Consider the following 16,934-nt stretch of genomic DNA (forward strand, 5'->3'; position numbering starts at 1 on the left):
TGGCATCTCCATCTGCATATTGCTGTTGTCAGAAGAAAACCTTGTATCTCCATTTTTGTTATTTTTCAGTTTTTGACATAATTTGAAAATTCCTATTGGTCTTTACATTGCATATGAATTTCCTGATCAGTGGACCAAATGAAATGGCCCAAAATGACTTGGGAAAATGTCTGGTTCCACTGACTTACATTAAAAGTAAAGTAGGTTTTTTTCCTTCTCCTGTAAAGTTACCATTTTGGAGATACGAGGTTTTCTTCCGACAACAACGATATACTGCATACGCTGCCTTTGCTCCAACCTTGAAGACTAAGAACGTGTTCAAATAATTATCCATATTTTAATAGCGGTACATCAGTGCAAACAACATTTTATGTTACTCTTAATGTCAATCAGTCGAGATTGTTTTTTTGGCTGAAATGTGCTTCTTTAGTTTTGTACTGTAGCTATGAGGCTAATGTAACTAACAAGTGATATAGCTTATAATCTATCGATTAGCATAATGCAAAATGCACTAATTCATCACTCACTTGCTGCAAACTGTGTAAAGTAATTGCAAAAACACTTGTGATTTATGACTGTTTCTAATGTTGTTATGATGTACTGTTATATATGATGTACTGCCTATAGGCCTCTATACTGTTTTTAGCTCTAGCTGTGCTTCTGTTCATAGATAATGGTAAAATGATGCCCTAGTGCAAAAGTAAACAAGCACACTGGCTCCCCAAGCCCAGTATTGAAGAGAGGAAATTTGTGTACATTAGATTTTTTTTACTGAAATCAGTAACCTGAAGCTAAAAAAAAATGGCTAGCTGATGATGAGGTCTGTTTGCTAGATGAGTGTGTCATGCTGAGAGGCCGTCCCCTCTGCGGCCTGAGTGACATTCACCCGTAGAGGTGACCTCTGCTGTCTCTCTAGAGCTGTAAAAAGCTGTCTGAGTGCATAGTGGCTGAGAGGCGGCCAAAGGCAAAGGCCACGAGCCCCTGAGGCAGCGATCAGGTGGAAAGCTCCTCCCTGGAATAGACCTGCATCCAATGGGAATAAGACTTTTCCATTATATGTCAATCATTTCACAGACTGCTTTCCTAATGTAGCAGAATCTACGTCTTTTGTCATGATTCGTACTCTACTGCTCTGTTTCTGGTTGATTTTCTCCATTCTCTTCTTTTTCATCTTGTTTCTATTTGAGTTTTTTATGCTATATCACTCCAGCCACTCAAATCCCCTCCCCACTCTCTCTCTCCCTCTCTCTCTCCCTCTCTCTCTCTCTCCTTCTCTCCCTTGCTCTGCCTCTTTCAGAGCTAAAGTGACCACACATGTGTCACCAGCCTGCCAAACAGAGGAAACCAGCAGTGATTTAGCAAACAAGCGCTCAATCAATGGTGCGCTGAGGCATGTAACACATGCCAGTCAAAACCTATTACGTTCAAAAGGGCCCCTTTGAGTTCCACTTGAGTGGGCTGACCCTGTGGCTGGCAGCCAGAGATGCCAGGGCTCAAAGGACAGTGGCCAGCACCAAAGACAAATAAATAGAGAAACTTGCTAAGGTAGAACTAGTATTCACAAAAAACTACTGTTAAAGTGTTTTTCAATTGTCATAGACATATTAAAATAGGCTTACATTTTGACTTTTTGGAACACTATTACTGTACTCTATATACTCTACTGTACTATACTATACTAAGCCATGCACAATACTATACTGCACTGCATCTTCTTCTTCTTCTTTCGGCTGCTCCCTTTAGGGGTCGCACAGTGGATCATCTGCCTCCATCTTGCCCTATACTATACTGCACTATACTATACTATATTATTTCAAACCATCCTATATTGTACAAATATATAGTACAGGAATCTATATTATACTATACTACACAAATCTATACTATACTATACTTTCTGCATTAAGAAATTATATATATAATATTAGGTACACTAATACTTGCTAGTAAAACTTGGACCCCCTTTTGCCTTCAGAATTGCCTTAATTCTACATGGCATACTTTCAACAAGGTGTTGGAAACATTCCTCAGAGATTTTGGTTGGTTATTTGAGTTACTGTTGCCTTTCTATCATCTCGGACCGGTCTGCTTATTATCCTCTGACCTCTCACATCAACCAGGCATTTTCATCCACACAACTGGATATTTTCTCTTTTTCAGACCATTCTCTGTAAATCCTAGAGATGGTTGTGTGTGAAAATCCCAGTAGATCAGCAGTTTCTGAAATACTCAGACCAGCCCGTCTGGCACCAACAACCATTCCACGTTCAAAGTCACTTAAATCACCTTTCTTCCCCATTCTGATGCTCGGTCTACACTTCAAGTTGTCTTGACCTCCTCTACATGCCTAAAGGCATTGAGTTGCGGCCATGTGATTGGCTGATTAGCTATTTGTGTTAACAAGCAACTGATAATAAAGTGTAGTGCAGTGTACTGCAGTGACACTGATGTGATGGTGGTATATTAGATTAGCTATCTTCTAGATAATAGAGTGGACAGCAAGTGGACACAGTGTTTAAAAACTCCAGCAGCACTGCCATTTCTGATTTACTCACCCTACCATAACACACATTAACAGGCCACCAGTATGACAGTGTCACTGTAGTGCTGAGAATGATCCATCACCCAAATAATACTTGCTTTGTGGCGGTCCTGGTAGGGTCCTGTCCACTGAAAAACACAGTGAAAGGAACAACAAATGGACTACAGTCTGTAAATGTAGAACAACAAAATGCACATATATGTTAGATTAACCTCATAAAATGGACAAAGAGTGTGGATACAAGTTAGGTGCATTAAGTGGCCAGCCAGTATGTATACTGTATATACTGTACGTTAGACCTCACTGAAATAGTTACAGATTACAGTTTCCTGATTACTGATACTTTTTACGACAGATTTGAGATAAAGTTTTGTCATAAACAATATTTTTAAATCCATTCATTTTCTATTTCTAAAGATTTACCACTATTTTACCATTAACCCTTAGAACACAAAGCCCACAAATTGCAGGCAAAAGTTAGTTGACTTCTAGCCTTCATAATGATTTAAGCTACAGACATGATACACATATCAGACCATTCAGCAGACCCAAACTAGTTAACGTGACGTTTACTCCAGAGTTGAGAGGTCAGCATCAGTGAGTAATTCAGCTTGGAAAATCACGCAAAATCCTGATATTATTGCTGATATTTTTGGCCTTCGTATTCCAACAAAGGGTTAAAACAGCACCGTGATTCACTCATCAGACTGTGCCATCACTGTCCAGAGTGATTACATCCATTTGTGACCAACCATCAGTGAGCAATCCAGCTCTAAAATCACCCAAAACCCACTTGCTACTGTTTTATTACATCTCTGCTTTTAGCCTTCATATTATAACCAAAAGGTTAAAAATAGCAACATGATTTACACACTAGAACACTCAGAGGAACCTGCCATCACTAGCCAGATTGAGAGAAAACAGCTCTAACATTCCACAACCCAGAAATACAGCTCCAAACACAGCCAAAACCACTACTTTAGCCTTGGTTTTATCACCACTACTGTAAAGAGCAGGCAAGTTCCTCTACAGTGCAGCATTTCACTTCAACACAGAATGACTGTTTACTCTGAAAACTGAAAAATCCTCTAGCTGATGTATGGCATTGGGCTTGGTGACCTTAGACTCATATATGGCTTCTCTCAAACATCTCGTTCTATTGGCAATGCTCTTCTACAGAGATTATATAAGCTGTTACGTGTGCAACTGAACATCTGTGTCAGCAAAGTGTGCACCTTAAAGTAGCTGCAGTCTCTAATTAAAAGGACTGTCTGGATACTTTTGGAAAATAGCTAAAAAGTGTCTGTTTTAAATGTCACATCTGCAAGTTTTTAATGAGTTTAGTCGAGATTAATGACTGCAAAGCTTACCTAAAGTGGCTAATTTTCATTGACCTAAATTAAAAGTTTTAAATGGAGCAGTTTTTAGCTGACCTCACTTTTTTTTACTTGTTTTTTAGTTATTTACAGTGCACCTATTTTATAGTATTACACAGATTCAGATTCAGTACAAGAGCAGCTGCATTTTCCAACACCTATCAGAGACACCAGCCCTGTAAAACACACACACACACACACACACACACACACACACACACACACACACACACACACACACACACACACACTCTCTCTCTCTCTCTCTCTCTGCGTGTGTCCCAGGCAGCCGCAGAAGGCGTTAGCGGCTCATAAGAATGAGAGGAGCAGTGAAATGAGGGCTTTGAGTCAAAGAGGAGCTGGGGGCGTGCTGTAGGCTAGCTCACAGACACACACACGCACACAGTCTGGCAGCCCAGTGCGCCTTCTGCTGACAGCTCACACACAACATCTAATGGCGAAAGATGGGTCCCACAACCACCATCTTCCCCCCTGCCTTTATACTCTCCCCCCACACCCCCATCGTCCCCTTCACCACATTTAGCAAACGCCTTTCAGCACACTGGGAAATATGATGTCAAGCCACCATTCATAGTTTAGTGCTATTAGTGATAGCATTCAGTTATGCTTTTAAAGTTTGACAGCTAGGACACAGTTAGCATGTTATGTACATCTTTCTCATGGAAAACCTTCGCTGACTGAATTTTGAAAATCGTAAAGTACATTCCCTTAAAAGTCCTCTTAATACTGTCCTGAGCACAAACATTTAAAGCAATGTACGCTAGTACTTTCCCCATATCTGTGACAGTTTTAAATCCAGCACTTTTTCACAAGGTGAGCTAAGTGCGCCAATGGACAATGCCCTTGGTTTTGGTCATCATGGTGTCCTCAAAGTTGTAGTTTATCACTCCCAGCTTATTACTTCCAACATTAAAGTAATGAATCATGATTAATTGCATTATTTCTTTTTGACAATCACGATTAATTGCATTTGTCATATTTGCTCAAAATTTGACCCTATAAAGAATGACTTTTCTATTCAAAAAGCATTGCATGTTGTTATGGCCATAGGATAGTGCGAATGAATGCATTCGATAACATTACTGTCATCATGTGACTGAGGACTACAGTTGCAGAGTCATAGCAACAACTTGTGAGCAGCTGGGGTTCAGGCTGGAACTATGGATGATTCAGAAGGTCAAACTAGAATAAAACAAAAATGAACGACATTATTAATTTATCATGTTAACACATTAACCTTGATGCCACTAATTACTCATTATAACTCATCACTCATTTCTTTTGTATACATCAAAATGTATGTTACTGCTGTCATATTAAAACCTTGTAACTCTTTTTCTTTAACTTTAGACATTTATTATTTTTATACCTATAGAAATGATCCAGAGATGTCAAATTGCTTGAGTGCCAAAGCAACATGTTTCTGCATGGCCTGAGCTGAATAGCAAAAATAATACACACTAAATTATTTTGATTATTTAGTTTTTATTCCTGATGACTGGACAAGACTCAGTAAAGCTAAATTATTATTATAAGGCACACAATGCAATATCACATTCCTTCAAACATGGAAAAGTATAGCAATACTCCTTTATTGGCACACACATAAAATGTATGTGATACAAGGACATAATTGAACAGTTTAGTACAGTAATACGGTATTTGCTTTTGTACAAACATAATAAGCATGGTATAGATTATTTATTTCCATACAAAGGATAACAAATACTTTACACTGAAGCTCAGAATTCTAAGCATGTTCACTAGAAGGAATCACACGTTTGGCTTGGTGCTCACAAAACCCCCCATACAAAAGTGGATCACAGACGCTCAGCATTAGATATCAAATGTTCTAGTGTGTCTTAACTGCAGGCAATGGGGGCCTGCATGAGGCTCCTGCTTTAAGGGAAGGAGAAACAAAAGAACTTGTCCCCCTGTCATCCTCTGGCAGTGGGAGTAAAGGATTGCTTTGATGAACGAATGGAAGGGCTTCTCCCTGCAGTGGGGGGGAGGAGAGAGACTGAGTAAGAGAGAGAGAGAAAGAGAGAGAGAGGTAGCTAGAGGAGTGTGTGTGTGTGTGTGTGTGTGTGTGTCTCACTGAAGCCAATCTACTGTACTCTATCCGAACTAGACCCCTAACAAGTGATTATACTAAAGCACCCCCCTCGTTCACTCCCTCAGGGCATGGAGGACGTGAGAGCGGAGGCTTGGTGGGGAGTGTGTGCATGTGTATGTGTGTAACAGTAAGGACAGAATGTTATGTGTATGTGCTATGTGTTTGTGAGTGTGTGTGTGTGTGTGTGTGTGTGAGGAAAAAATGGCATGTGTGCATGAGACACTCTCTCCTCGCTCACCCACCCTCTGTGTGTGTGTATGAGTGTGTATGAGTGTATGTGTGTGCGTTTGTTGTGCATGCACCCCGCCTGCTCCAGCATATTGTGCCCTCAAACACAAAAAGATGATTAGTAGGATTTTCTCCTGGCCAAACAGCATGCCTTTAAGAGGTAGACAGCTGGTAAAAAGGCCCAAGATGAAAATGAGCATGGCGACGCCTCATAGCAAACGTGCTAAAAGTGAGAATCACACACATACACACTTGCTTTGACACAATGTCAAGAAATAAATGTGTGTGTGTGTATATATATATATATATATATATATATATATATATATGTTGTGTGTGTGTGTGTGTGCAAGTGTAAGTGCATATATGTAATAATATATACTATTTGTAATATGACGTAAAAATCTCTATATAATAATAAGTCCAATGTCTAAGTGTATCTATCTATCTATCTATCTATCTATATATATATATATATATATATCTGTCGTTGGAAGAATCCGTATCTCCGAAATGGTAACTTTACAGGAGAAGGAAGAAACCTACTTTACTTTTAGTTTAAGTCAAAGGAACCAGACGTTTTTCCAAGACATTTTAAGTCATTTCTTTTAGTCCGTTCATCAAGAAATTTACGTACAACGTAAAGGACAATAGGTATTTTCAAATTATGTCAAAAACAAAAAATCGTCAAAAATGGGGATGCAAAGTTGTTGTTGGCACAGAACTTTGTATCTTTAAAATCTTATTTTACAGGAGACGTATATAAATGTAACATTCTCAACTTTTAATGTATATTTCATATAGGTGCGCATTCTTGTTCTAGAGTTACAGGCTGTAGTCCATTTGTTTCTCTAGCCTCTTTTTACCCTGTTTCTCAGTGCCCCACCCCCACAGGACCACCACAGAGCAGGTATAATTATGGATCGTTCTCATCAATGCAGTGACACTGACGTGTTGATGGTGTGTTAGTGTGTGTTGTGTTGGTTCAAGTGGATCAGACACAGTACTGTAACTAGAGTTTTTTAACACTGCGTCCACTCACTGTCCACTCTAATAAATATATTTACCTTGTTTGTCCACCTTGTAGATGTAAAGTCAAAGACAGCAGCTCATCCATTGCTGCAGTTTGTGTCAGTCATCCTCTAGACCTTCATTCCATTTAGCTAAATAATACCTGCTCTGTGGTGGTCCTGTTGGAGTCCTGACAATTGAAGAACAGGGTAAAAAGGGGCTAACAAAGTATGCAGAGGAAAAGACGGACTACAGTTTTTAATTGTAGAAGTACAAAGTGCACCTGTATGGTAAATAGACTTGATAATAAAAAGTGTTATAAGGAGGTGTACAGTCGTATACATATGCACATACTGTATATATTGTACCAGTTTTCAATGATAACTTCTTCACACTAATGAAACATAGATCAACGTTTTTATCTGACTTTCCTGTAAAGTCATGACACATGCATCTACTTTTAGGCTATGTGTTCTGTCTCTTCCTCTATACTTCATCACATACACTTAAAACAAACTGACTTAAACTGTTGGTTTTACACATGGACCACCAAAAGATGTGTCTCAACCTTATTTTTAAGGTTTTGGTTAGGCTCCTTTCCTCAAATGTAGTCGACCAGTGAACACATGTTTGGTCTCTGAAGTTTGTTTCTTTGGTCCACACAACTCTAAAAGAACATGATTTTTTTCACATCAGGGCAAAAAATTTGATTTGTGCCACTTCAGCCTGGTAATGTCAATGTACGGATAGATTGCAGCTACGTAAGGCCTGAAGACCAGCTCCTGAAGTCCTTACCAATGTAAGAGCTCACTTGGCTCTATCTACTTCAGTACCATATCCTGATTGGAGAATTTCCCCATTTCAAGACTTCAACCCCTTTGTCTGCAACCAGAACTTAATAAATTAAAAGTATTTTAATGCTTTAATACATCAGTTCTTGCGGAGTTCAAATTTAACAATCATGATGATTTTCTAAAATAAACTAAGCTAAAAATGACAAAAATTGCTGAAGGTTCAGAATAAGTCCCATTTCCAATCAACACATTTAAGCGCTAGTAATTTACATTCAAATTTTGAAGTGATTTGTGTATCGATTCTTTTAAGACATATCTTCTAGAAATGAAGTCAGGGCTTGCATTTCTGCTCCCTGGTTCAATATCATTTTTTGCAAAAAAGAAGAAAATGTATAGAAACATAATCAAAATCTTCTGGCCCTCTGCAAGTGTGAGGTTCGATGTCTTCATATATAAAGGGAAGCACATATGCAGCTGACGAGCAATAATGATTTATATATTTCTCAGTGTAATGCTTTTAATAAACACTCCGTCAGTGGAAACTGAATCAATGTGGGGTGAAAGCATGTAAGGAAATCAATTAAAATGAAGTCACGGGCCTGGCTAGCGAATTGTCTGTGGCAGTTATTTGATATAATATGGTTAATACTTCTCACTGGGTAAATTAACACAATTTTGCCACAGTAGATGTAGTCGGGTGTGCGGGAGGAGTGTGAGGAGAGGAGTGCATGTGTGTGTGTGTGTGTGTGTGTTCCCTCAGGGTGGCGGCGGTGAGGCCAGTGTAATAAGCACTTTGAGTAAACAATAGGCAGAAGTGACCGCTGAGCCACGCAGAGCCACACGGGGCAAAAATAATTAAAGCCTCCCCGCCTCAGCACTGCTAATGCCAGCCGCCTTTTAGCTGCTCTCTCCCTGGCTCTCTCTCTGTTTCTCTCTTAATCTCTCTCTCTCTTTTCTTTTCTCTCTCTCTCTCTCTCTCTCTCTCTCTCCCTCTCTCTCTCTCTCTGTCTCTCTTTCCGGCTTTCTCTCTTAATCTCTTTTTGTCACTTTCTTCCGTTCTTTCTTTCTCTCCCTCTTAATCCCTCTCTCTTTATTTTCATCTCTCCATCTCACTCTTTTTATTCCTCTCTCTCTGTCTCTTTTCTCTCCTTTTCTCGCTCATGCTGTTTGGCAAAGGAGGCACAGCTTAGACAATGTGCTTCCATAAGAGAGAGAGAGAGAGAAATTGGATGTGCTTATAGGTGCTTATCAAAAAAAGTAAAATGTAGAAAAATTTTAATATTGATACATTATGTGTATGTGTGTGTGTGTGTGTGTATGTATACTTGTGTGTGGTGTCTATGTGTGTGAGTGTGTGTGTGTCTGTCTGTCTCTTTGTGTGTGTGTGTGTGTGTGTGCAAGTGTGGTGTGTATGCATGCATGTGTCTGTGTGTGAGTGTGGTGTGTATGTGTGTCTGTCTGTCTGTGTGTGTGTGTGTGTCTGTGTGTGCATGAATGTGGTGTCTGTGTGTGTGAGTGTGATGTCTGTGCATGAATGTGGTGTCTGTGTGTGTGAGTGTGATGTCTGTGTGTGAGTGTGGTGTCTGTGTGTGTGAGTGTCGTGTGTGTGTGTCTGTCTGTCTCTTTGTGTGTGTGTCTTTGTGTGTGTGTGTGTGTGTGAATGTGGTGTCTGTGTATGTCTGTGTGCAAGTGTGGTGTGTGTGCATGTCTGCCTGTCTGTGTGTGTGTATGTGTGTGTGCATGTCTGTCTGTCTGTGTGTGTGTTTGTGTGTGCATGTCTGTCTGTCTCTGTGTGTCTCTGTGTGTGTGTTTGTGTGTGTGTGTGAATGTGGTGTCTGTGTGTGAGTGTGGTGTGTGTGCGCATGTCTGTCTGTCTGTGTGTGTGTCTTTGTGTGTGTGTTTGTGTGTGTGTGTGTGAATGTGGTGTCTGTGCATGTCTGTGTGTGCATGTGAGTGTGGTGTGTGCTCGTATGCATGTGTCTGTTTGTGTGTGGTGTGTGTGCGTGTCTGTCTGTCTGTCTGTGAGTGAGTGTGGTGTTTGTGTGTGTGTGTGTGTGTGTGTGCCTCTGTGTGTGAAAGTGTGATGTCTGTGTGTGTGTGTATGGTGTTTGTGCATGTGTATTTATGTGTGTGTGTGTGTAAGTGTGGTGCCTGTGAGAGTGTGATTTCTGTGTGTGAGTGTGTGTGTCTGTGTGAGTGTGATGTCTTTGTGGGTGTGCGAGTGTGGTGTCTTTGTGTGTGTGCAAGTGGGGTGTCTGTGTGTGAGTGTGTGTGGTTTCTGTGTGTGAGTGTGTGTGAATGTGGTGTGTGTGTGTCTATATGAGTGTGATTTCTGTGTGTGAGTGTGTGTGTGTGTCTGTGTGAGTGTGATGTCTGTGTGTGTGTCTTTGTGTGTGTGCGAGTGTGGTGTCTGTGTGTGTTGTCTTTGGGTGTCTGTGTGTGTATGCGTGTGTGGTTACTGTGTGTGTGTGTGTGTGAGTGTGTGTCTGTGTGCATGTGTGTGTGTATGAATGTGGTGTCTGTCTGTATGAGTGTGGTGTGTGTGTGTGTGTATGAATGTGGTGTCTGTCTGTATGAGTGTGGTGTCTGGGTGTGTGTGTGTGTGTGTGTGTGTGCGTGTGTGTGTGTGCGGTCATGGCTCATTTGTATTGTGTCACAGAGTTATTGATCCAGAAGCTGCTGGAGGAGAAAAGGGGAGGCGGCCAAAACCTGCCTTGTGCCAAAAGGCAAGCTGGGGGGCGGGTCCAGGGGTGGGGCTTAAGGTCAAAACATATTGTTTCCTCTCAGTAGCACCATGGGGGTCATCTAACTCGACTGATTGATGGGGAGGAAACGGTGGATTTGGGAGTTGAGAAAGAGGAAAAATAGAAAAAAAAAATTCACAGCAGAGATCAGTGTTACAGCAACTGTCCAGTTAATCAACTAATGCTGGTTCTAGTCTTTGCACAAAGCTGAATTAATATAGTTATGGCCTGTTTTATTTACACATTTTATTTGATTTTAAACTTTTTAGAATGCTTGAATAAAAACAACAACTTAGAATGAGAGGAACACAAATGTGTGGAAAGAGTATATTTCTGAGATTTGCAATGAGCATTTTGAAGGTGTAAATATGTGTAAAAATGGAAGTCTTAAAAGTAGTTTAAATACACCACTCAAAATGCCAGAAATGATTGAAACCCAGTCAGAAGGCTTTTTACATTAACTGTTAAAAACCTAAATAGCACATTAACATATTAAGGTGAAGTGTCCCTTTAAGACTGAGACAAAAGCAATGGGCCGTAATTAAGACACTTTGTTGAGTGATCAGAGTGGGCAGATGGGGCTCTGTACAGGATCCAGGCAGACCGTGGGACATCGGGCAAATCGAGAGGACTGCCAAAGAGCCCTCAACTAGCAGCCACAGCGCAGCTAGTTATGGCCTTAAATATCAGCCCAGTAGCTGCTCATTAATTGGAGTAGCCATGAGTAAGACTATGAGTAATGTGAATACATGCTGGAAAGGTAAAAGGTAAAATCCCCACATCCACTGTGCTGTTCAATGTATAGACACGCACGCGCACACACACACACACACACACACACACACACACACACACACATATATATATATATATATATATATATATATATATATATATAGTAATTTTCCTGCATGCAGTAGAAATCAGCAGACACTGTAAATCTTTATGACTGTTTAAAATATCATTCTGTTTCCATTTACTTATTTACATTGGATTAATTAATTTCTTATTTAATTAATTTTATCTAGGCCCCCCCCATATTTTTACACTCATGTACAAAAGCTCTAGTCAAATTATGTTTTATTCACACAATTCACAATTACTATTTATTTGCTGAATTTAATATACTTGGGGAAAAATAGACCATAAAATGTGGTAAGTTATGGCACATCTGATATTTCACATTTTGTCAGTATGTGAGTCTAAGCAAATAAATAGAACTTGCTCACTATAATTTTAAATACATCTTTCCTCGAGATGATGTGTTGATATATTTCAATTCAGAAAATCCACAAAACAAATAATTTGTCTGAGGGTATTTAAACTTTTGTGGTGAGTTTCAAACCACAGAGCCACTCTTCACTGGATGTTTTTGGGTGGTGGACCACATTCAATCTAGCAGTGACTCTGATGTGTGTACAAACCTCAGCGCCACACATACACAGCAACACTATCATACCACTGTCATGGATGTGCTGTGAAAAATATTCAGTGGTCAACAGTGGTCCTGTGGCCAGATTAGTACTAAAGATAAATAGATAGAGGGTGGATATGGAACTTGTGCGGCAGTAGATGAGCTGTAGTCTGTGATTGTACATCTATAAAGTTAGGAGTTTCTAATAAAGTGGCCAATGACTGGAAGTAGAACACTGGCTAGCAAAACAATTAAGCCCTTATTTGCATAGGAATAATCTACATGAAAAATTTCAGTCTGGTTTTAGGCCACATCATAGTACAGAAACAGCATTAGTAAAAATTATAAATGATCTTCTATTATTCACGGACCAAGGAAATGTGTCGTTGTTAGTTCTCCTTGACCTTAGTGCAGCATTCGACACAATAGACCACGCTATCCTACTAGATAGACTAGAAAACCTTGTAGGGGTAACAGGAACAGCTCTTTCCTGGTTCAGGTCCTACCTCACCGATCGATATCAGTTTGTTAATGTAAAGGGTGAATCATCTGTTCGTGCAAAAGTAATTTATGGTGTTCCACAAGGTTCTGTTTTAGGACCTATATTATTTACAATATATATGCTACCACTAGGCACCATTATCAGTAAACACGGCATAAATTTCCACTGTTATGCAGATGACACCCAGTTATATATATCAAGTAAACCGGATGATAAAATTAAACTTGGCAAGATTGAGGACTGTATAAAAGACATAAAAGATTGGATGTCAAATAATTTTCTGCTACTTAACTCAGATAAAACAGAGGTCCTGCTTCTTGGTCCAAAATTAGCCAGACACAGACTGTCTAACTCAACACTAAAACTTAACAATCTCTCCGTTTCATCAAGCCTATCTGTTAAAAATCTTGGTGTCATGATAGACGCTGATCTCTCCTTCGACACACATATATCTAATATCACTAGAACAGCTTTCCTGCATCTCCGCAATATCGCTAAATTAAGAAATTCATTATCTCTACAGGATGCAGAAAAGCTAGTTCATGCATTTATCACTTCAAGGCTAGATTATTGTAATGCCCTGCTGTCTGGATGTCACAGCAAAAGCCTTAACAAGCTTCAGCTAGTCCAGAACGCTGCAGCCAGAGTCCTCACAAGAACTAGGAAGTTTGACCAAATTAGTCCAGTTTTATCAGCCCTGCACTGGTTACCAGTTAAATTTCGCATTGATTATAAAATTCTATTACTGACTTATAAAGCTCTAAACGGGCTCGCATCTCAGTACCTGAGTGAGCTCCTCTCCCACTATGAACCATCACGCCTACTTAGATCACAAGGTGCTGGCTTACTACTGGTACCTAGAATAAATAAAGCTACATCAGGGGGGAGAGCTTTCTCATACAAAGCCCCCCAGCTCTGGAATAATCTTCCTGCCAATGTTCGGGAATCAGACACAGCCCCAATCTTTAAGTCTAGGCTAAAAACTTATTTGTACAGTCAAGCATTTGGTGACTAGTCTTCCCTGTCAGGTCTAGACCTGCTGGAGTCTACACTGCTCTGTTTTACTGTAATCTGTGGTCAGCCACTCTTTACAGTACTAACTCTGTTTTTTTTCTTCTCCTTTCTCTGCCGAGCTGATCAGCTGCCCATCCTGTGCGCCTTATGCTGTTGCCTCTACTGCCTTGATTGGTGCCGCTGCTCACCAGCCTTCTGGACCGGTTTGACCACCACTGAGCTTCTTGCTGTACAGCGCTGTGCAGTCCTCACCCTCAGATCTCTCTCTTTCTTTTCCCACTTTACTATAATACTTCATACTAATAATGTTTGCTGTCCGGTGTCGACCATAGGAGGATGGGTTCCCCTTCTGAGTCTTGGTTCCTCTCAAGGTTTCTTCCTCTTTTAGGGAGTTTTTCCTTGCCACCGTTGCCGCTGGCTTGCTCATGGGGGCTCGGACCCGGATTCTCTTTCTTCTTTTCTCTTCTCTCTGTAATACTGATTGTTCTGTAAAGCTGCTTTGTGACAACACCTGTTGTAAAAAGCGCTATATAAATCAATTTTGCTTGCTTGCTAGATGACAGTGAGTTGAAGCAATGCCGAAGTGGATAATCGGGAGAATTCTTGGAGGACTGGCAGCATTTTTGGGGCAGTTACTGTGATCTAATGTATAAACACAGGCATATAATCACAAAAACGTTCAAACAAACTTTAAACGTTCCATTCCAGTGTACATCTCTAATGTTTTAGGGGTTGAACCAGTGGACCCCACCTTAAGCAGTACACTGTACCAGTCTTACAGACTAGATGAAGCTAGTTAGATTATTATTTTCTGTTCTACCTTAAATGCTGTAGCAGTTGCATACATATGCCTGTATTGGCACTAGCATGTAACTGCTGCATTGCTCAAAATGGAATGGAAATTTGAATAAGAAGTTAAAATCAGCTTAGATAGATTACCGTATCAAATTCAGTGCAATGGTGTGAATGTAGAACTGGCTGACACAACAGACTGGACTCTACAGAGGTCATGTCCCAGCATGTGGGCAGTAAGAAATGCTGACCTTAACTTACTTGGCTAGCATTAGTTTGTAGCCTGTTGACTATAACAATTAAGTTACACTTAAAATAAAAGTTTTGCCAGTTTTCATTTCAACACTAGCCACCCTGGTTGACTCAGTGCAGCATATAAATAATAAACATGAGAAAGAAATGAAGGAGATGAAATGGAGAAGATTTTAGAAAAACTTGGTGGTGAGCTAGTCTGCTTACACACGGTCTGAAAACAAGGCCCACTCTGGCCCCGAGTGGAAGTACAAGACAGGTGTTTCTAATTAAATGGGTATAGTTAGCTGTTTGTTAAATTAGATACAACACAAGAAGTTTGTAACAAATATTTTATAAGCTATATTTCACAATTGCCCCTTTACAACAGTTGCAATAGCACTGCAAATCAATTCAAATGCTATATTTCAGATTATTTCATAATGTAAAGTGATGAAAACTAGGATGTTTTTCATTATCTTGTTTTTGTACAGTCAGTCAATCTTTGACTCTCTGCTAGAATAAAGGCTGTGAACTTTAGGCCTCGATGTTCTCTTCTAACCCATACTCGACGGTCCCGCTCCTCGCAATGCATGCTACACTTATGTAAGGGTGCCTTGAGCTAAAGCACACTGGAATTCACTTGGAGGTGCGATTTACAAGTGACGTGCAGCCATCAGAAAGAAAAAAAAAGAACACAGAGCTGAAAAAAAGGAAAACAGAATAGGCAAAACATAACCGGAGGCGAAAAGCCAAACCAATATTTTTCTACTCACTCATGGCTCTCTCATTGCTTCTCTGGCGTTTGCATCAATGCGAAGCAGAGCAGGGGTGCGGGGAGACGAGGGAGGGAGGAAAACAGGTGATGAACAGAGTAAAGCATCTTTTCATCTCGTCCCAGATGCGCTGCCTGAAATGGAAGAGAGCAGAGATAGGGAAAGCACGAACGCGCTCCAGCACACTTCGCTTCCCCAGCCTGCTGCAGTTTTCTGTGCCAGACTTTCTTATTGCTGGTCGTGAATTCAAGACATGCATTTAACAAACTTTAAAGGAGCACCACCAAGAAAAAATAGATGGTGAAATGATGTTGATGAATGAAAGTATTAGCCATGGCAGCTTTGATTTCCTTCGCAAAACTCTGGCCCTGAGTGCCTTCCATTCTTCATTAGCATTGTCTTATTATAGCAATGTATGCATTAGTTAGTTGCTACTAGCTAAAAACATTAGATTAGATGCCACACCTTGTATGTGTAGTGTCTTTATGCACACAAAAGTAGAAGCTTATGCAAAACCAGTGCCACAAATTCCTGAAATGGTTGAGTGCTGACATCATAACAAAGGAATAAAATGCTTTGGTATTATTCATATGATGGACTGTCACTGATACTAAATACTGATACATAAATCTTTACACAAACCTTGCTGTATAATAGTGTCATAGGCAGCCATAAAACCTCTATACATTGTGACAGTAACTGTGTTTTGTTAGTAAAATTACTATATAGCATTGGCATAAATACAGAAACACATAAATACAGTAAAATACAGCACTTTTTTCCAAATGTGTATATATATATATATATATATATATATATATATAGATAGATAGATATAGTTGTTGTTGTTGGAACAATATCTCGTATCTCCATTTTATGTTTTTCAGTGTTTAATATAATTTGAAAATACCTGTGATCGTTTACGTTGTTTTCAAATTTCATGATGAATGGCCCAAAGGAAACAGTCCAAAATTACTTGTAGAATACTCTGGTTCCACTGACTTACATTAAAAGTAAAGTTTTTCAGTGTTCATTCTATATATATCAGTGTTCATTCCATATATATCAGTGTTCATTCCATATATATCAACGTTCATTCCATATATATCAGTGTTCATTCCATATATATCAGTGTTCATTCCATATATATATCAACGTTCATTCCATATGTATCAGTGTTCATTCCATATATATCAGTGTTCATTCCATATATATCAACGTTCATTCCATATATATCAGTGTTCATTCCATATATATCAGTGTTCATTCCATATATATCAACGTTCATTCCATATATATCAGTGTTCATTCCATATATATCAACGTTCATTCCATATATATCAGTGTTCATTCCATATGTATCAGTGTTCATT

The 16,934-nt window shown here is 39.6% G+C and overlaps 1 long non-coding RNA gene across 1 annotated transcript in view; it reads right to left on the reverse strand.

Annotated features, from left to right (window-relative positions):
• Positions 1-15,688, reverse strand: part of LOC119263516 — a 51,650-nt gene extending 35,962 nt beyond the window's left edge. Inside the window, exon 1 of the long non-coding RNA XR_005130325.1 lies at positions 15,562-15,688. This is a non-coding gene — a long non-coding RNA (uncharacterized LOC119263516). The remainder of the gene's footprint in view (positions 1-15,561) is intronic.
• Between the last annotated feature and the right edge of the window lie 1,246 nt (positions 15,689-16,934).

This window comes from Pygocentrus nattereri, chromosome 5 (assembly GCF_015220715.1).
Source record: "Pygocentrus nattereri isolate fPygNat1 chromosome 5, fPygNat1.pri, whole genome shotgun sequence".
NCBI lineage: Eukaryota > Metazoa > Chordata > Actinopteri > Characiformes > Serrasalmidae > Pygocentrus > Pygocentrus nattereri.